At 45.9% G+C, this 21821-nt stretch overlaps 1 long non-coding RNA gene across 1 annotated transcript in view; it reads left to right on the forward strand.

Moving 5' to 3' along the window:
* LOC123353406 overlaps window positions 1-18110 on the forward strand; it is a 41212-nt gene extending 23102 nt beyond the window's left edge. The window contains exons 2-3 of the long non-coding RNA XR_006574498.1: window positions 16157-16354; window positions 17757-18110. This is a non-coding gene — a long non-coding RNA (uncharacterized LOC123353406). The remainder of the gene's footprint in view (window positions 1-16156; window positions 16355-17756) is intronic.
* Window positions 18111-21821: the final 3711 nt, after the last annotated feature.

The following is a 21821-nucleotide window of genomic DNA, read 5'->3' on the forward strand; positions in this document are numbered from 1 at the left end:
CCTTAATTAAATTCCTGTATTTCAACCAGGTTACCATGAACGATATCACTCTCCTGAGGATAACACAGCAAGATAAAGAACGGATGTTGCTTGAATGGCAGCAAACACCGGGCAGCTAAGCTTTGTCATGCAATGATACCAGATTACTTGCTACATGCATGGTGTGGTCAAGTGTCCTACCATGGAGGACAGAATAAGGCTGCCCTGTCCAGAAACCTTCTCCAAAGGCTTTTGGAGTACCTCCAGGACAGCTTCATGGAGATGTCCCTGGAGGATTTCCGCTCCATCCCCAGACATGTTAACATACTTTTCCAGTAACTTTACTGGCCGCGAATGCATCCATCCCAAGTCCTCAGGGCAAATTAATCATTAAAAAACACTTGCTTTTAAACCATGTTTTATATTTACAAAGGTACACTCACCAGAGGTCCCTTCCATGGCTTCATTGTCTGGGATAATGGCTTGGGAGGGCTGGGAGGGTACTTCTGTCAAGCTGAGAAAAAGCTCCTGGCTGTTGGGGAGAACGGAGTGCTGTGTGCTCTCTGCAAGCTCGTCCTCCTCTTCTTTCTCCTCATCTTCCCCATCCGCAGAATCCTCAGGCAAGGCTAAGATTACCCCTACCTCGGAATCCACGGACAGGGGTGGGGTAGTGGTGGCGGACCCAGGGGCGGCTCCAGGCCCCAGCACACCAAGTGCGTGCTTGGGGCGGCATGCCGCGGGGGGCGCTCTGCCTGTCGCCAGTAGGGCGGCAGGCGGCTCTGGTGGACCTCCCGCAGGCATGCCTGTGGAGGGTCCGCTGGTCGCGCAGCTACAGTGGAGCATCTGCAGGCACATCTGCGGGAGGTCCACCGGAGCTGCGGGACTGGCAACCGGCAGAGTGCCCCCTGCGGCGTGCCGCTGTGCTCGGGGTGGCGAAATGGCTAGAGCCACCCCTGGGCGGACCCCCCCCTAGAATTGCATGCAGTTCAGCATAGAAGCGGCATGTTTGCGGCCCTGCCCCGGACCTTCCGTTTGCTTCTTTGGTTTTCTGGTAGGCTTGTCTGAGCTCCTTAACTTTCACACGGCACTGTACTGAGTCCCTGCTGTGGCCTCTTTCCATCATGGCCTTGGAAATTTTTTCAAATGTTTTTTCATTTCGTCTTTTGGAACGGAGTTCTGTTAGCACGGAATCCTCTCCCCATATAGCGATCAGATCCAGTACCTCCCGAGCAGTCCATGCTGGAGCTCTTTTTCGATTCTCAGACTGCATAGTTACCTGTGCTGATGAGCTCTGCGTGGTCACCTGTGCTGATCAGCTCTCCATGCTGTGCAAACAGGAAATGAAATTCAAAAGTTCGCAGGGCTTTTCCTGTCTACCTGGCCAGTGCATCCGACTCCAGATTGCTGTCCAGAGCGGTCACAATGTTGCACTGTGGGATAGCTCCCAGAGGCCAATACCATCAAATTGCGGCCACACTAACCCTAATCCGACATGGCAATACCGATTTCAGCACTACTCCCCTCGTCGGGGAGGAGTACAGAAATCGTTTTAAGAGCCCTTTATATCGATATAAAGGGCTTCGTTGTGTGGACAGGTGCAGGGTTAAATCGGTTTAACGCTGCTAAATTCGGTATAAACGCCTAGTGTAGACCAGGCCTCTGACATGAAGTGCATTCATAAGGAAATTCTTTCACTTTAACAGTGTGGCCTGCTGTGATAGCTCCAGGTTATAAAATCTAGCCTTGCCAAAGGCATTGTATTTTCATTCTGATGTAGCTTACTGTGTGGAGCTCCCAGAGCGCTTGTGGAAAAGCTGAGTGAGGTGGGTTTGTTTGTTTTGTTTTTGTTTTTATCTTTGGACAAAAGTGGGGGGACTCTCTTGACTTTTTTTCTTCTTCTTCTTTTCTTTAATAAGCAATCCTCATTTGGCAACTTCAATCTGATCTCAGGGCTCTGTTCGTAACCCAAGTCATGATAAGGATAATAGCAGTCCTGGATTTTGAATTAAGTGAGGCAGATAAGATCCTGTAAATATTTAAGAAATTGCAAGACCGTGTTCTTTTTAACTTACAGTAGGTCCAAATACTCTCAGACTTTGAATTAACTACTCTGATTACTTTGTGGACATCAGAACTATATGAACAATATAGAATTTATAATTAATTTAATTATTTTGGTTTCTTTTCCTGCTCAATGAATATCCACAAGAAGATTGCACCTTCCTTGTATGTATTTGTTCTTTGGATTTATTTGACTAATTCCATTCAGAATTTTTGACTTTATGGACAGATCAGAAATTGAACTTTTGTGCTTAGTGGTTGTAACTGGTAGAAGAAAAATGCTTTATTTCTGTCCATGGACTGAGAGACCACGCAAACACTTTCAGTGTCATTGCTTGCATCAATGAATTGAAGAGTTGGTTTCTACAAATACTCATACATGTGGCTTTCACATATACTTTCTGTGACGGGTTGGATCACAGAAACCCCCCTGGGAGCTGTCAACTGATGTGCCAAGACTACCTCTGCTCCTGTTTTCCCTGCCAGCTCAGGGCTCCAGCACCCTGTCTTGCTGAGCCAGACACTCCCGTCTGCTCCAGCAAAGACCCAGGGTCTGAATTACTTGCCCCAAAACTGCAGGTTTACCTGAAAGCAGCTAACAGAAGTGTGCTTGTAACACCCAGATGCCCAACTCCTAATGGTGTCTAAACCCAAATAAATCCGTTTTGCCCTGTATAAAGCTTACACAGGGTAAATTCATAAATTGTTCGCCCTCTATAAAACTGATAGAGAGAGATGCACAGTTGTTTGCTCCTCCAGGTATTAATACATACTCTGAATTAATTAATAAGTAAAAAGTGATTTTATTAAATACATAAAGTAGGATTTAAATGGTTCCAAGTAGTAACAGACAGAACAAAGTAAGTCACCAAGCAAAATAAAATAAAATGCGCAAATCTATGTCTAATCAAACTGAATACAGATAAGATCCTCACCAGTTCCAGAATGCTCCCTTTTACAGACTAAACTCCTTTTAGCCTGGGTCCAGTAATCACTCACACCCCCTGTAGTTACTGTCCTTTGTTCCAGTTTCTTTCAAATAACCTCGGGGGTGGAGCGGCTCCCTCTTTAGCCAGCTCAAGACCAAATAAAGGGGTCTCCCAAGGGTTTAAATAGACTTTTTCTCTTTTAGGTAGACATCCCTCCCTTCCCCCCTGTGTAGAATCCAGTCACAAAATGGAGATTCGGAATCCCATGGGCAGGGGCGGCTCTAGCCATTTCGCCGCCCCAAGCACGGCGGCACGCCGCGGGGGGAGCTCTGCCGGTCGCCGGTCCTGCGGCTCCGGTGGACCTCCCGCAGACCTCCACTGAAGCCGCGGGACCAATGGACCCTCCACAGGCACACCTGCGGGAGGTCCACTGGAGCCACCTGCCACCCTCCTGGCGACCGGCAGAGCGCCCCCCGCGGCATGGCGCCCCAAGCACGCGCTTGGCGTGCTGGGGCCTGGAGCCGCCCCTGCCCATGGGCAAGTCACATGCCCAAGCGTGACTCAGGACTTGCAGGTAGCAGCCATTACCTACATGCTACTTTGAACGTCCTCAGCTCTTTTGTCTATTAAGTGCTTCCTGATTGAGCACTTAACTTGCACATTCCTTTCCCAAGAAGTGACCAAATGTTCTAACTAAAGCTACTTAGAAATCAAGCAAGTATACAGCCCATGTTCATAACTTTGAATATACAAATGATGCCTGCATACAACTAGGCTGAACATAACCAATAGATCATAACCTTTACATAGATATGTTACATGGCATATGTAGCAAAACCCTATTCCAGTTATATCATACATACATTTATAAGTACACACCCCCATAAAGCCTTATGGGGTACACTGTCACACTTTCCATGAATTGTTGTGCCAGTAAAAAACTATGGTTCAAGTATTCAAGGAAATGGACCATAAAATCTTGCAAGCAGTTTTGAAGTGAATTCATTTTAAAAGATCAGCAAATAATTGCAAATTTTAAAATATTTGCCTAGCTCAACAGACCACATAGCCTGACAAAATCTGAATGGTGATATCCGCCATGCTTCAAAAGTTAAAAGTTTAGTTCAAGACCCAGCAGAATCACTTACAGTCAGACCTGCCAAAGTGCAAGAAAGACTAATGAGAACTGTTGTGTAGTTTCCTATCTTACAAGTTTTCACCCAGTGAATCCTCATTGCATCGTTCTTCCTTTGTGCAGGCCACTACTGTGCTACCAATGCCATTTTATCCCAGAAAATGTGTATTCTCTCTGTAAAGCACTCAAAGCTTGGCAGGGGGAAATGTTGCTGTGGTGGGCTTTTTCTCGGAAACTAAACACAACCGATTCTCCTTTTTTTTGTTTGGTTTTTTTATTTTTTTCCTGTCGGGGGCTTGCATCAGAAAAATATAGTAACTAAACTTATTGAGAATGAGAAATAATGCCCTCTTTTCTCTTTGCCATCTATAAAACTGTGCCTTTAGCAAGATAATTTAAGAGTGGAAAGTGGTGTTCCATCAGCCCCATTACCTCCAGGGTGGGAGGGGGGTCTGACCAGGTTCCTATAACAATTCACCATGTATACTGGGTCAAATTGTGCTATGCCTGAGATATAGGGTCACACACTGATGATGTTACCAAGTATGATCATCTTCCATGGGAGTTATGGGTCCTCAGGTGGCTAATGACAATCCTTGAACCACAAGTTCTATTATAATGAGGGCAGATGATTTCAAGCTCAACAGGAGACTGTTGACCATGACTGCAAGACAGTCTCTCCTTCCTCCTGCACCTCTTGTCCTCTTCAGCTTGTCGGCGAGCAAGTTCAAAATGCAGGGGACCATTACATAAAACTTCACTCCATTTTAAGCGATCCTGGGCAAGTGTCTCCCAAGTGTCAAAGTCAATATTACACTTTTTTAGGTTGTCCTTCAGCAAGTCCTTATAACACTTCCATTGTCCACCCACATTACGGTACCCTTCTTTCAATGGAGAGAAAAGGACCTGTTTTGGGAGGCGATGGTTTGGCATCCGGACGCGACCAGTCCAGCAGAATGGCTGCTGGATGATCATTGCCTCGATACTGGTGGTCTTGCCCTCTTCCAGAACGCTAATATTGGTGCGCCTGTCTTCTTGTTTGATCTTCAGAATCTTACGAAGGCAGAGTTGATGGTGTCTCTCAAGGACTTTCAAGTGGTGTCTATAGGTTGTCCAAGTTTCGGGCCTATACAACAGTGTTGGGAGAATAACAGTTTGATAAATGAGAAACTTGCTTTCTGTTCAAATGTCATAATCTGTTTGAATGCCATAAACAAGAAAAAGCTACACTGGCACAGCTCAGGAGATGTTGAATTTCTGCATCAATATCTGCCTTGGATAAAAGATGACTTCTGATGTAGAGGAAGTGATCAACATTCTTCAGTGCCACTCCATTGATTTTGATAGACGGGGCATGTAATACCTCATTTGGAGAGGGCTGATCGAGCACTTTACCAAGACATGCGTAAGCATTGGCAAACACATTCAAGATAGTTTGAAGATCTTTCTCAGAGTGGTCAAAGATTGTGTTGTCATTAGCATACTGAAGTTCCACAATAGTTGTTGTGGAAATCTTACTCTTGGCTTTCATCCTGCTAAGCCTGAACAGCTTTCCATCCATTCTGTAAATGATTTCAGTGCCAGCTGTAAACTTCCTAGCAATTAGGTAAAGAATGATGGCAATAAAAAACGCAAACATGGTTGGAGCAATGAGACAGCCCTGTTTGACTCCTGCTTGTACTTTGAAAGGTTCACTCTGGGAGCCAGTGCTGCTCAGAACAGCCGCTTTCATGTTATCATGAAGCAATTTTAGGACATTGTGTTTATCAGGACATCCATCAATCTTAGAAAGTACAGTCCAGAGGGCACAGTGATTCACTGACAGGGGCAGAAGGCGGGTTGCAAGGATCCACACCAGAACTTTGCCTGCAATGGCTAGGAGGGAGATACCACAATAACTTCCACAATCCACTTTGTCACCCTCTTCAAGAAAGGGGATAATCAGGGCATCCCTCATTTCACTGGATATCTCCTCCTTTCTCCAGATTTTAAGGATAATCAGGTAAAGCTGCCAAATTAGCTCTGGTCCACCGTCTTTAAAGATTTCAGTGGGGATCCCATCTAGACCCACTGCCTTGTTGTTGTTGTTGTTGTTCTGCTTGGTGGCATTGTGTACCTCATACAAATTGAGAGGGATTTTTGCTCAAGGACTTCATCTGCAACCATAGAATTATGGTTAAGGAGATCTTCAAAATGTTCTTCCATTGAGAATTGATGGCAGTGTTGTCCTTCAGAAGTGTGCTTCCATCCTTAGAGGGAAGAGGATTCATACCATGACAAATTGGCCCATAAACAGCCTTGGTGGCACTAAAGTAACCACATGTATTGTAGATGTCTGAGATATTGGAGTTCTTGCACTTTCTCAGTCCACCATTTGTTCTTAAAGTTCTCTGGTTTTACATTGTACTTCCATCCTCGCCTTGGCATGAGCTTCTCTCTTTATATTATAATTTATGTCATTCTGCCAAGCACGAAATGCCATTTTCATCAAACCAGTCCTGATGTTTTCTGGTTTAGTAGCCTATGGGTTCCTCACGGGCATTGATGATTACTGCTTTCAACTGGCTCCAATGTTCCTCAATTTCTTCCGGAAACTCTGATGGGAGCTTTTCTTCTAAAACTGCTTGGAAGTGGTCACGCTTAATGGGGTCCTTCAAATCTTGAACCTTCAACTTGTGCCTGACCTGCTTCTTTTGCAGCCTCCATTTGGGAGTGATCTTAATTTTCATTGTGGATTGAATAAGGCGATGATCAGTCCAACTGTCATCAGCACTTGTCATTGCTCTTGTGAGAAGTACGTCACTCTGATCTCGGGCATGGACTATGACGTAGTTGAGGAGATGCCAGTGCTTTGACTGTGGGTGTCTCCAAGATGTTTTGAACTTTTCTTTTTGTTGGAAAAGAGTGTTCATAATAATAAGTTCATGTTCAGAACACTTGGTCAGGAGCAGAATTCCATTTGAATTGCTTTTGCCAGCTCCTTCTTTCCCGATTGTTCCTTTCCATAGGTCTGAGTCGTCTCATCCAACACGTGCATTGAAATCCCCCAGGAGGATGATCTTGTCTTCTGACAAGATCATCAATAACCAAACTTCCATACAAACGGACTTCACTAAAATAAGACAGGAGATCTACATTACTCACTTCACCTCTCTACAAAGGAAAAAAGACTGTAAGCTGTCTAAACTCCTACCTGCTACATGGGGCCACAACCGTGGTACCCCTAACCCACCCAGCAATATCGTCAATCTATCCAACCACACACTCAGCCCAGAAGAAACGTCTGTCCTATCTCGGGGACTCTCTTTCTGCCCTGCCACCCCCACCAACATGATACAGTTCTGCGGCGATCTGGAAGCCTACTTTCGCCGTCTCCGACTCAAAGAATACTTTCAGGACAACACTGAACAGCGCACTGATACACATTTACCCTCCCACCAACAGCACAAAAAGAAGAACTCCACATGGACTCCTCCTGAGGGTCGAAATGACAGTCTGGACCTATACATTGAATGCTTCCGCCGACGTGCACAGGCAGAAATTGTGGAAAAACAACATCGCTTGCCTCATAACCTAAGTCGTGCAGAACGAAATGCCATCCACAGCCTCAGAAATCATCCTGACATTATAATCAAAGAGGCTGATAAAGGAGGTGCTGTTGTCATCATGAACAGGTCTGACTACAAAAGGAGGCCGCCAGACAACTCTCCAACACCAAATTCTACAGGCCACTTCCCTCAGATCCCACTGAGGAATACACTAAGAAACTGCACCATCTACTCAGGACACTCCCTACACCAACACCGGAACAAATCAACATACCCTTAGAGCCCTGACCAGGGCTATTCTATCTACTGCCCAAAATCCACAAACCTGGAAATCCTGGACGCCCCATCATCTCGGGCATTGGAACTCTCACTGAAGGACTGTCTGGATATGTGGACTCTCTACTCAGACCCTATGCCACCAGCACTCCCAGCTATCTCCGTGACACCACTGATTTCCTGAGGAAACTACAATGCATTGGTGACCTTCCAGAAAACACCATCCTGGCCACCATAGATGTAGAGGCTCTCTACACCAACATCCCACACGCTGATGGAATACAAGCTGTCAGGAACAGTATCCCTGATGATGCCACAGCACAACTGGTTGCTGAGCTCTGTGCCTTTATCCTCACACACAACTATTTCAAATTTGATGACAATATATATCTCCAGATCAGTGGCACCGCTATGGGCACCCGCATGGCCCCACAATATGCCAATATTTTTATGGCTGACCTGGAACAACGCTTCCTCAGCTCCCGTCCACTCACGCCCCTTCTCTACCTACGCTACATTGATGACATCTTCATCATCTGGACCCATGGGAAGGAGACTGTGGAAAAATTCCACCACGATTTCAACAGCTTCCACCCCACCATCAACCTCAGCCTGGACCAATCTACACGGGAGGTCCACTTCCTAGACACTACAGTGCAAATAATTGATGGTCACATTAACACCACCCTATACCGAAAACCTACCGACCGCTATGCCTACCTTCATGCCTCCAGCTTCCATCCCGGGCACACCACAAGATCCATTGTCTACAGCCAAGCACTGAGGTACAACCGCATCTGCTCTAACCCCACAGACAGTGACCAACACCTACAAAATCTCCACCAAGCATTCTCAAAACTACAGTACCCGCACGAGGAAATAAGGAAACAGATCAACAGAGCCAGACGTGTACCCAGAAGCCTCCTACTGCAAGACAAACCCAAGAAAGAAACCAACAGGACTCCACTGGCCATCACATACAGTCCCCAGCTAAAACCCCTCCAGCGCATCATCAGGGAACTACAACCCATCCTGGACAATGATCCCACACTTTCACAGGCCTTGGGTGGCAGGCCAGTCCTCGCCCACAGACAACCTGCCAACCTGACGCATATTCTCACCAGTAACTACACACCGCACCATAGTAACTCTAGCTCAGGAACCAATCCATGCAACAAACCTCGATGCCAACTCTGCCCACATATCTACACCAGCGACACCATCACAGGACCTAACCAGATCAGCCACACCATCACCGGTTCATTCACCTGCACATCCACCAATGTAATATATGCCATCATATGCCAGCAATGCCCCTCTGCTATGTATATCAGCCAAACTGGACAGTCTCTAAGGAAAAGGATAAATGGACACAAATCAGATATTAGGAATGGCAATATACAAAAACCTGTAGGAGAACACTTCAACCTCCCTGGCCACACAATAGCAGATCTTAAGGTGGCCATCCTGCAGCAAAAAAACTTCAGGACCAGACTTCAAAGAGAAACTGCTGAGCTCCAGTTCATCTGCAAATTTGACACCATCAGCTCAGGATTAAACAAAGACTGTGAATGGCTTGCCAACTACAGAACCAGTTTCTCCTCCCTTGGTTTTCACTCAACTGCTAGAACAGGGCCTCATCCTCCCTGATTGAACTAACCTCGTTATCTCTAGCTTGCTTCTTGCTTGCATATATAAACCTGCCCCTAGAAATTTCCACTACTTGCATCCGAAGAAGTGGGTATTCACCCACGAAAGCTCATGCTGCAAAACGTCTGTTAGTCTATAAGGTGCCACAGGATTCTTTGCTGCTTCTACAGAACCAGACTAACACGGCTACCCCTCTGATACTTGTCTTCTGTAGGGATCTCCGATAAAATAGTTTCCACCTGAGAATAAAAATCTTCCTTTACATGCTCATTGGCATCCAGTGTTGGTGCATAGTGTGAGTGTGTTACAGGGACAGCTGGAAGGGACCCCTGCAGTTAGGTAGCCTAACACTTTCCATTACAAAGGATCCTTGCAACCTTGCCTTTGACAAGCTTTCACACCTCCATTGTTTGCACCAGGCCTTTGATATTCGATGGAGGGGGGAGGGAATCCCCTCAGGCTATAGAAATGCCTTTGATTAGTCTCATGAAAAGCCAATAATATTTGGCTGAGCTATGAAATGATTAGAAATACTTTTCCTTCTCTCAGTTGTATTCCTCAGGAAAAAATTCCCCCATTTTGAGGCTGGGCTCACACAGCTGCCAAAGCAGCAGCTGCTGCAGCACACCCTGTCCCAATTTTTCACACTTGCTATCTGGTCACCCTAGGAACACCAGGAAGCTGCCAGAGCAGCTCGGGGTAGGGGGAAATTGGGCTGGGCTCCCCACAACCTCCTGCCAGAGCCTGCATGTTGCATTAACAATCCCCTCTGTGGGGGACACACATGTGCTAGGAGACTCTCCCAGTTTCTGGGTGGGAAGAGGTCTGGGCTCCCACTCCAACCACCTTCTGGATCCAGCAACCCGTCCACCCCGTCCCTTGTAAAATAGCCTTCTTCTGTTAGTGACTTGGGATATCTCCATATAAGAAACTTTGGTCAACACATGTTACATCGATGTAAAGCTCTTGCAGTTAGTACCTCGCTTGTGCGCGTGCATACTTGGCTTCTTGCATCAGTGCTGCGTGTCCTCACCAGGAGTGCTTGTGCTGATGCACAGTGCGGTATGCCATGGGTATGCATCCCAGCTTGCAACTTGCCATTGTCTAGTGCACTGTCTTTTGGGAAGTTTCAGTAATGCCTGGTGGAGCAGAAATGAGTCATGCAGGAGTGACTGGGAGCCAAGGGGTCAACTTCCCAGTATGCAACCTTTGCCATCCCATAATGTCATCTATATCCCATAATTTTTGTGCCTTTAAAAAAAAATCCCGTTAGCCTGCACAGCACTTCTCGCTGTCCGCAATCTCTGACAGAAGCATGGCGCATGCGCTATTGTTATGAGCACTGCAAACACAGGACACACAATCCTTGGTTATTTGCTACACCACAAGAACCACCAAATCAGCATGGAATATGACGATTTCTTGGCTAGATTGCTGTGGGACATAGCGAGCACCAATTCGGTGGTGGTGGTGGTGTTCATGGAGCAACGGCAGATGGTGGGATGCTTCTGGGCCCAAGAAAAGAACACTGACTGATGGGATTGCATCATAATCAGTGGCGTTGGAACAATTTTTATAGTGGAGGTGCTGAGAGCCATCGAACAAAACTGTAAGCCCTGTGTATGATGGAAACCACTTCAGGCCGAAGATGCTGCTTCACCCCCGGTTCGTGCACCTCTGGTCATAATGCAGGTTTGGGATGATGAGCAGTGGCTGCAGAACTTTCCTGGATCTGCAAAAAGAACTGGAGTACTTTTGGCACCTTAGAGACTAACAAATTTATTTGAGCATAATCTTTCTTGGGCTAAAACCCACTTCATTGGATGCATGCAGTAGAAAATACAGTAGGAAGACATATATACACAGAGGACATGACAAAATGGGTATTGTCATACTAACTACAATAAGAGTAATCAATTAAGGTGGGCTATTACCAGCAGGAGGGAAAAAAAACTTCTGTAGTGATAATCAGGATGGCCCATTTCCAATAGTTGACAAGAAGGTGTGAGTAACAGTAGGGGGAAATTAGCATGGGGAAATAGGTTGGAGTCTGTTTTTGAAGTTTGTTTTTTTTATTGGAGTATTGTGACTTTGAGGTCTGTAATTGAGTGACTAGGGAGGTTGAAGTGTTCTCTGACTGGTTTTTGAATGTTATAATTCGAATTACAGACCTCAGTCACAATACTCCAACAAAAAACTTCAAAAACAGACTCCAACGAGAAACTGCAGAATTGGAATTAATTTGCAAACTGGACACCCTTAAATTAGGCTTGAATAAAGACTGGGAGTGGATGGGTTATTACACAAAGTAAAACCTATTTCCCCATGCTAATTTTTTCCCCCTACTGCAGGGCTGAAGCCCCAAGCCCCAGCACTCCCCTGAGGTCTAAAGCCCTAAGCCCTGGTGCTCCCACAGGGCAGAAGCCTGACTGCTCCCCTCTTCCCCCGCCCTGGCGGCCACAGCCCCAACTCCCCTGTGGCTGAAGCCAGAAGGCAGTACAGTATCTGATTTTCTTTTTGTTTTTTGTCTGTACTGCTGCCTGATTGATGACTTCTGTTTCCACAGGGTGTCCGGTTGACCAGTAAATCCATAACTCTGGTGTTCATATCTTTTGAGGTTCTACTGTACATCAACGATAGCTTGATGCTGCTTGGGGAGGTGGTGTTATGCATTATGACTGTGAAAATTAAAAATAATTTTAAAATAGGACCTTCAAGACATTTTCAGCATCTTAGCTTTTTCAGACCCCTTTGACTAACAAATGGATTTTTGTTGTCCTTCAAACTTTTCATATGGTTAACATGCACTGCCAGTGAATTTGAGCCAATATTTGAAGCAATTTGTTAATAACTTTGCTTAGTTATAACCAATACTTTTTCCTAGCTTCCCCATCAGGGCCTGCTCCAGGCACCAGCTAAGGAAGCAGGTGCTTGGGACGGCCAATACAAAAGAATGGCACTCTGTCCGCTGTTGGGGCGGCCCCTCCAGGTCTTCGGCGGGAATTTGGCAACAAGTCCCTCAGTCCCACTCTCTCTTTGAGCTGCCGCCGAAGTGCCACTGAAGAGGAAGAGAGGGAATGAAGGACCTGCTGCCAAAGAATGGGGCGGCGTGATTGAGCTGCCATGGAAGTGCCGCCGATCGGCACTTTTTTTCCCGCCGCTTGGGGCAGCAGAATACCTGGAGCCGGCCCTGTTCCCATTATAGGTACAGTTTTCCCTTACTCAGAATGGCCACTATTTCCCAAACTTGCGAAGAAACTGAAGCTGCCTAATGGGATTGAAACTGTTCACGCCCTCAGTAAATATCTCCACTACTTTAACTGGTTGGGGGTACCCACGGACATTGCACCAAAGAGACTGATGTTACAGTGTAACATTCCCCTCTGGTGTTATCTGGACCGGTGATCTGCTAGGTCACTCTAATCCGTAACTCTAGGAGCCACCCTTACCCTGCTCTGCTGTGAGAACCCCCATTCCTGGGCTGTTCACGCACAGCCTCTGGCAAGTAAGCGGCTCCTAGCTACTTACAACTGAATGACACTAGCCAATATCTCCGATCCCAGACACAACCCTGGGATCCTCCATCTTGCAGTGTCCAGTTATGCCCACTGGACGCTGCAAGCTTATATGAGCTCATCAATTTAACAAAGAAATTGATATGTACCAGGCTTGTTCTCCCAAGGGAAGTCTCTGACACATTTCATACCAAACACACTGCTTCAGGTAGAATAAACAAACAGATGTATTAACTATAAAGATAGATTTTAAGTGATTATAAGTCAAAGCATAACAGGTCAGATTTGGTCAAATGAAATAAAAGCAAAACGCATTCTAAGCTGCTCTTAACACTCTCAGTCCCTTACAAACTTAGATGTGTCTCATTGCAGACTGGCTGCTTGCTTTTCAGCCAGGCTCTCCCCTTTGATCAGTGCTTCAGTCGCTTGTTGCGGTGTGTGTAGATGTAGGTGGGAGAGAGAGATCATGGCAAATGTCCTCCCTTTTATCATGTTCTTTCTTCTTTCTTGGCTTTGCCCCCCTCCCCCTTCAGAGTCAGGTGAGCATTACCTCATCGTAGTCCCAAACTGACCAAACGAAGGGGGGTGACTCACTCGAGAGTCTAATAGATTCTTTTGTTGCTGCCTAGGCCAGTGTCCTTTGTTCCTGTGAGGCTGGGCTAGGTTTGTCCCATACCTGCCCTGATGAGGTGTGAACTGCCTCTCTGCTCCTGGAGAGTTTTTGCCTGGGCTTATTTAAAGCCATGAGGATCAATTTTCAGCCTCATAACTACATACACTAAGGTTATAGGTTATAATTTCATGCAACAACAATTCTCAGTGCATCATGAGCTTTCCAAAGACACCTGACATGACAAACTTTGCATTGGATACCATATAATCATTTTACAAGGATGAACATGGGAGTGTAGGGTGTTCCCCCAAGGTACAGAGTGTCACACAGAGGCTCCTCTCAAGGCCGATAGCACTGACTTTAGTGCACTGGAGGCTATCATACCTCTCAACCTTCAAACAGTGTGTGTGACAGAAGCAATTGAAATGTGTAACCCATGACAAAAGACTAGGCCATCGGTGCTTTGTTGAGCATCATGCCATAATTGACAGATTAGAATCTTTTATCACAATAAACCCCCTTTGTAAAGGATATTTTCTTACCCTATGACTAAACAAATTAATTTGTTTTGTGGGGGGGGGGTTCTTTGTTTTTAGAAAATGTAAAAAAATGGGAACTCTGTCGTGTGCCCCTCCAAGCCCCCATTCCCCCTCACATACACACCTAGGTCCTCACCAGAGTATGAAAAGTGGCTCTTCATCTCCTCTCCCCAGAATACTGCTCCAGTTACTGGAATTACTCTTATCCTTTATTTGGACTGGAACGGGGCATGACCCATTTGGCTAGTGGTAACAGGTGTTTGCTAGACAGCAGCCGAATACTGGGAATCAGCACTCTTGAGTTATATATGCTCTGGGAAAGGAGTGGGATCTAATGGTTAGTGCAGGGGGGACAAGGAGATGGGACACCGTTATTTCTGGCTTTGGGAGGCGGTAGGCATTCATTGATGTTCAAACAGAGAGCTTCCTTTTTTTCATTTTTTCCCCTTTTTCCACCAACTGAGTTTATCCCACCAAAGCTGTCTTCACTTTTAAAATCACCTTATTACCGATGAGACAGCTAAAATAGCTTCTTACAGTAGGTGTCTCCAGTCAATGACTGATTTGCATTAAGAAAGATATGACAGGCAAGTGTGAAGAGGCAAGAATGATCGTTTAATATTAGAAAAATTCCACATTCATTTCAGAAATGATTAGTAAGCAGAGTGTGTGTTCATACATAAATTATTTCTAAAAATGGGAAGAGAGATTAAAATGCTAAACATTTTCATACCACAGGAGTAGGCAAGCTCCAGCCCAGAAGCTGCAAGTGGCTGTCATGAAAATGGTGGGGCTTTGTCCACTGTCTAATGAGAGAGGCAGACAAGCAGCAAAGGTGCATTCCTTGGCTCAGGGCATTTCTATGCAGAGCCAGCCCAAGCCTTCCTTACACTGGCTGCATCACTAGTGGGTCCTGTTGTGCTCAGGAAGTCAGAGGGGAGAGAACTGCAAGAATAGAGCCTGTGATGGGGGGGGAAGGGAACCCCTTAGCTGCTCCTCACTTCCAAGCAAGAGCCATTCCAAGAATGACTTCATATCTCTCAGGAAGAGGGGGGAGAGAGAGAGAATGCTCTCCCCCATCCCACCCACACCCTATCTTCCGACCAGTAAGGAAAGGGTGAGAGGCTGTTTCCCTTCCTTCCACTAAATCTCTCCCCCTGCAAAATATGGAGACCTGGCAGGGTGCAGAGAAGAGGTGAATGTTGCAGGCAAGGGAGAGAACTTGATGAAAGAGAATACATCATATTGAGTGTAACCCACAAATCCTCCTTAGTTACACAGGTACAACCCCGTGCTACAAAGGTATTAGCAAAGGCCAATATTGGCTCTATCGCTGCACGCAGGGGGATGCAGAGGAAATGGCATCTTTATGCTGTTATAGAACTGTAAAAATACAGTGGTTTGGGTAGTAAGATGAAAGCTATTGAGTCAAATTCAGCCTTGGTGTAAGCAGGTACAACTCCTTTGACTTCCATAGAGTTGCACGCACACATGCTGTGGCCCAATAACTTTAAGGGAATTCCCCCTTCAGGTATTTTCCAAAGAGGAGGCAAGCTTTTCACTCTGACCAAACAGACTAATGTGTATGTGGTGTTGGGCATTGTGCATGTCTCCTTGGACACTCCTGAGGCACGTTTTTAGGAAATAAATAATAAAATAAAGTTCCAAAATAAATAGATTCAGGAGCACAAGGCAGCCAATCGTCATTGTTGCCATTAGCAACCCAGAGGCAACTGCACATAACACACCACAACTGTCAGAGGGATGTGCCAAAGGCCCAGATGCCAGGTCCTGAAATGAGTTCCACAGCTTGGCAACTGAGAAAGATTAGCAATGATTCAGTGGGCTGGGGCCTGGCATTAATAAAAGGCCATTTTTTTTAACAATGTACAGTCTCATTTATTTTAATAGGACAACAAAGGACCGACTGATCTCTCCTCTCACTATGCAAGCTGAGAATTACTGATCTGCAATAGACTCCTGCACCCCTGTGAAGCCTCATAGAAGTAAATGCGGCTCTGGGCAGACACTGGGGCTGTCCATGCAGGGCTCTTTGCAGGATGAGGATCGAGGAAGGAAGGGAAAACAGTCAAGTGACAACAAACATGGGTATTTTTTATTATAGGATCATTAAAGGATATTTTCAGGAGTTTTACATTATGCATATGCTCTCTTCATGCCAATAAGCGACATAGATGAGTGTCTGTAACATAGGCGTTCTAGGCAATGTCTTGACCTATGTTTCTATCCCCAGTTTTATTTCCAAGCAGACACTGCCAGGAAATTCTAAAAGAACATACTATTAATCACTGAAAAATTCCACATTTTTATACCAGTTAAACCTCCAGGCACATTTGCCCTCAGGTAGGAGACAGTCCCTTACTAATCGCTTAGCTCAATGCATCAGAATGTGTGTTTGTTTGGGAGCATTTAATATGTAGTATAAATTTTGATTTGTCAGTCTAGGTGGGAAGGGAGCTGAGGTCAGGTCAGCTATGATCTTAAAATGTTAAGGATTTTATTTAGAGAGAAGCTAAGTTCATAGCTAATAAATAAAGGGGTGCTCTTGCATGAAGATCTCTTCAAACACTGCAACTTGTGTTATCTGACATTTTAATTAGCCTTGCCTCATTGCCTAGGAAACATCCTGTCTGCCTTCATTAGTGGTCCCAGAAGTGTTTGACACTCTTCTGCTTTAAAGCATGCTAGAAAGACAGCTAGCCTTTACTGAGCTTGACTTTCTTGTTGTGCACCAGAACGCCACTACTTGACATATTTGCTCCACACCTTGCCTAACTTCCCTCAAACCTAATATGAAGCTTGTTCCTGGCTTCAGTTTGAGGAGCAGCAGATTGTTGTGTAAGCAACCATCTGCCTCTACCGGATGAGATCGTCCTAGTGAATTTTGTGCTTCTAAAAGGTGCCAGCTGAAATCTTGATGTTATCACCTCTAGGACTCAGAGCTGGGGCCCTAGATATGTGCCATGGGGAACTTTTCAAAAGTGCATAAGCACATTAGACATCTAACTCCTATTGCAATCAGTGCTGCTTAGGCACTTCTGTAAATCCCACTTGGTGCCTATCTGCATCTTTAGGCACCTAAATACCTGTGAAAATCTGTCCCTAGGGCCATGTCTCCACTACAAACTTTGGTCTGCACAATCTATGTCAGCATACAGCTGCTGCAATTAGTATATTGCTTGTGCACATTGGCTGTTTGCTTCACAAGTTTACCAGACATGCTCGTGTCGATGCAAAGTGCAATGTACCCTAGGTAGGTATCCCAGTGTGCCACAAACCACCACCCAGAGCAATACCTTCTGGGAAGTTTTGGCAATGTGTTGTGGGGTAGATATGAGCTGAGCAGGGACCTCTGAGAGCTAGCAGTCAAGTTCCCATCATGCAGATTCCTCCATCCTCTAACGCCATCCCTATTCTGCAATTTCCATGCTTTTTTTTTTTTAATATCCTGCAAACTCGTGTGACACTCAGTGTCTGCCATCTCTGACAGAAGCATGGAGCCTTCGCAGCTCTGTACTAATCTCACAAATGTTGCCACTTATGATGGTCCAGTATTATCAGAGCTTCAGGAAGAACTGCAACAGTGGAGGACCTGGCGATTTCTTCGAGGACCAGTTGCTGAGGGACATAGCAAAAAATTCAAGCTTGTTGGTGGTGGTCACGGAGCAGCTGCAGATGGTGGAGTGCTGCTTCTGGGTCTAAGAAACGAGCACTGATTGGTTGGATTGCATTGTAATGCAGGTTTGGGACAATGAGCAGATGCAAAAAGCCACGTTCCTGGATCTGTGGGCCAAGCTCAACCTGGCCCACCAGTGCAGGGACACTGCGTTGGCAGTTGAGAAAGAAGAGGCCAGGAGCTCAATTCTTGTAAAAATAATGAGACAGCTAGAGAGTCTTAATAAAGATAAATTCCCAGACAAAAACTAAACTGAACTTAAGGATTGAGAGCCCATTTCAGTGAATTAAAGGTTACATTTTTTACAGTGACATAGTTATTTAATCATTTAGAATTAAGAAATGTAAACAAAATCTATATATCTGCAAATAAAAAAATATTCAGTTTAAGCACCCAGTCATATCCATCTCTGAAAGACACTACACAACAGCCATTAAAACAGGTGTAAACTAGGGATTTAACAATATAGATTAATGTTAGTCTGGGCCTTTGCTACCCTGTTTCTTCCTTTGGTTTAATTTTATTTGCTAGAACTAAATGCTACAGTGACTTGCATGCATATAAACTCATGGAGATTGAATGGGGTACAAAGCAATGCAGAATTTGGCCCTTGTGCTTGGAAAGGAATTTCTGATTTCGAATAATTTATTTTGCTATTTATTTTGGGCAAATCACTTAACCCGCCTGTGTCTCAGTTTCCCCATCTGCAATCTGGGACTAATACCTATTGTGATAGACCCAGGCCAGTTGGGTACAGCAGAGTAGTCCTCTTGGTATCCAAGAAGAGGGTGAGCAGAGCCTACCCACTACTAAAGGACCTCCCCCCAGCCTAAGAGGAGGAGCCACAGGTCCATGATACCAAATAATTGCAGGGGACAACTAATGAGATAACAGGAACGGGGGTGAGGTCACAGGGCTAAACGAAGGGAACCTGATGGGGACACCGAGCAGAGAACCCCAGACAGCACCCACTGCTCCTCGAAGGCGTCAAGGGAGCCAGCGGATGCCACCCAGAGGACCTCTGCCTGGATGCATGAACGGATACAGCAGAGTAGTCCTATTAGTATCCAGGAAGTGGGCGGGCGAAGCCCGCCCACTGCTAAAGGACCTCCCCCCAGCCTAAGGGGAGGATCCACAGGTCCGGGACACTAACTAATTACGTGGGACAACCAATGAAAAAAAAAACAGGAGCGGGAGTGAGGTCATAGGGCTAAACGAAGGGAACCAGATGGGGACACCGAGCAGAGAACCCCGGACAACGCCCACTGCTCCTCGAAGGCGTCAAGGGAGCCAGTGGACGCCGCCCAGAGGACCTCTGCCTGGATGCATGAACGGATACAGCAGAGTAGTCCTATTAGTATCCAGGAAGTGGGCGGGCGAAGCCCGCCCACTGCTAAAGGACCTCCCCCCAGCCTAAGGAGAGGATCCACAGGTCCGGGACACTAACTAAGTACGTGGGACAACTAATGAAAAAAACAGGAGCGGGAGTGAGGTCATAGGGCTAAACGAAGGGAACCAGATGGGGACACCGAGCAGAGAACCCCGGACAACGCCCACTGCTCCTCGAAGGCGTCAAGGGAGCCAGTGGACGCCGCCCAGAGGACCTCTGCCTGGATGCATGAACGGATACAGCAGAGTAGTAGAGGGCAGATATACTGGCCACTGGATAAGCAGATTTCTGTTCCATGACTGACCAGAGCAGGGGCTACTCCAGGCTAAGGTGGTCACCTGACTCCAATTAACCTGCAAAGAGTCAGCTGAGGCTGTTAAGCTAATGCAAACACCTGACTCTAATTAAGGTCCCTCTGATAGTATAAAAGGGCTCACTCCAGACAAGCCAAGGGGAGTCAGGGAGCCAGAGAAGAGGAAGTGTTGCTGAAGGGCTGGGTAATGGTGACACCCTCAAGCCACTGGAAAGGAGCCTTAAGGTAAGAGTGAAGAAGGCATTAAGAGAGAGAAGTGAGAGAGCTGTAGGGAAGTGGCCCAGGGAAGTGTAGCAGCTCTGTCAGTGAAAGGTGGGCTGCCAACAGCTGCTGCCACTACGGTCCCTGTGCTGGAACCTGGAGTAGAGGGCGGGTCTGGGTTTCCCCTCAACCTGCCACTACAGAAACACCTCCTGGGAGGGGAAGTCAGGCCCCTGTCAGGACAGGAGGCTAAACTGTTCTTGAATAAGCCTGTAGGGATAACAGAGACTGTGGGCGTTCTCTCACCAACCTCCTTGCAGGCTTATGATGAAAAGGGCTCAGTAGACTGTAATCCTGGTCCCAGAGAGAGAAGGGCTACGTGGAGGGTTGCAGTGAGCCTCTGAGGCTAGCATAAACCGCCTCGAAGTGTGGGACCCATGGGGACAAGGTTGGCGCCCTGCCACAATATACACAATGTGACAGAGGATTAATTAGTTAATGTTAATCACTTGTAATACTGTTAAATTATTTTTACTGAAAGAGGTGAATAAATGTCCGTGTTAAAAATAAGTAAGTTGTAACTTGTATGGCATATTTCCATGTATGCTCACTAGGTAACTAAGCTCTGGAGAACAAACTAGAAAACTGATCCTGCTCTACAGATGATGGGGTATAAGTGCCCCCGCACCCAGCAAGTCAAGGATGGGTTAAAACTCCTTCTCTGTAGGAAGGGACAAGCACTGTGCTTCATAGGATCATAGAAAGGCAGGGCTGTAAGAGACCTAAAGGGTTTATCTACTCCAGCTCCCTATTCTGAGGCAGGACCAAATAAATCTAGACCATTCTTGACAGGTGCTTGTCTAACCTGTTAAAAGCCTTCAATGAGGAGGATTCCACAACCTCCCTCAGAAGCCTATTTCAATGCTTAACTATCTTTATAGTTAGGTTAGATAGTAGGAAAATCTTTCTAAATCTCCCTTGCTGCAGATTAAGTGCATTACTTCTTGCTCTACCTTCAATGGACATCCTGCTTGTAACAGCCCTTCATGTATTTACTGTTATCAGACCCTCGCTCAGTCTTCTCTTCTCATGCCTAATCATACCCAGTTTTTTTAACATTTCCTCTTTGGTCAGGTTTTCTAAACCTTTCTCCATTTTTTATGCTCTCTGCTGGACTCTTTCCAATTTGTCCATATTTTCCTAGTGTGGCACTGAGAATAGGACATAGGATTCCAGCTGAGGCCTCAGCTGGAATCCTAGCAGGGCAAGACAGTTATCCCCCATTTTTATACCGCACCCTGATAGTAACCCCAGAAGGATATTTGCCTTTTTCACAACTATATCACTCTCGTTCCATTTGTGATCCACTCACAGATCCTTTCCAGCAGTACTACCACCTAGCCAGTTATTCCCCATTTTGTATCCTGCATTTGATTTTCCTTCCTAAGCGTGGTGCTTTAGTTTGAAATTCATCTTGCAGATTTTCAGATCTTCCCCTGGATCTGCCAAGCATGTAGGGGAGATCCTCTAGCCAAGTTCCTTGGGGATCAAATATGAAAAAGGAGGCAGTGTCTGGCCAGCTTTTTTACAGTGGGGCGAAGCTGAACCCCTCTCTATACTGATGTGGAGAAAGCAGTTTGGGGGCCTGAAGCCAAAGGACAGAACATGACCTAATTAGGTCAGAAAGGTTGATGCACTGTTTATTTTGAATCTGACCAAACCAGGCACTTCCTGGGGAGAAAAAGGATGGCTGTTTATACTTGCAGTGCAGATCTCCGGGATCAGCCGAGTTTATTTTTCCCTGCAGACAAGGAACTGTTCTACTTGCATTCCTTGGACCAACGAACCAGATCTGTTTATTTTCACTACTCTGAAGGAAGTGGTTCTGTTTTGCTTTATTATTCTGAAACCAGGGGACCAGTTTGTATTTCTTACCCAGAAACAAGGGCAAAACTGATTGTGGCCTTTAACTGCT

This window comes from Mauremys mutica, chromosome 1 (genome assembly GCF_020497125.1).
Source record: "Mauremys mutica isolate MM-2020 ecotype Southern chromosome 1, ASM2049712v1, whole genome shotgun sequence".
Classification (NCBI taxonomy): Eukaryota; Metazoa; Chordata; order Testudines; family Geoemydidae; genus Mauremys; species Mauremys mutica.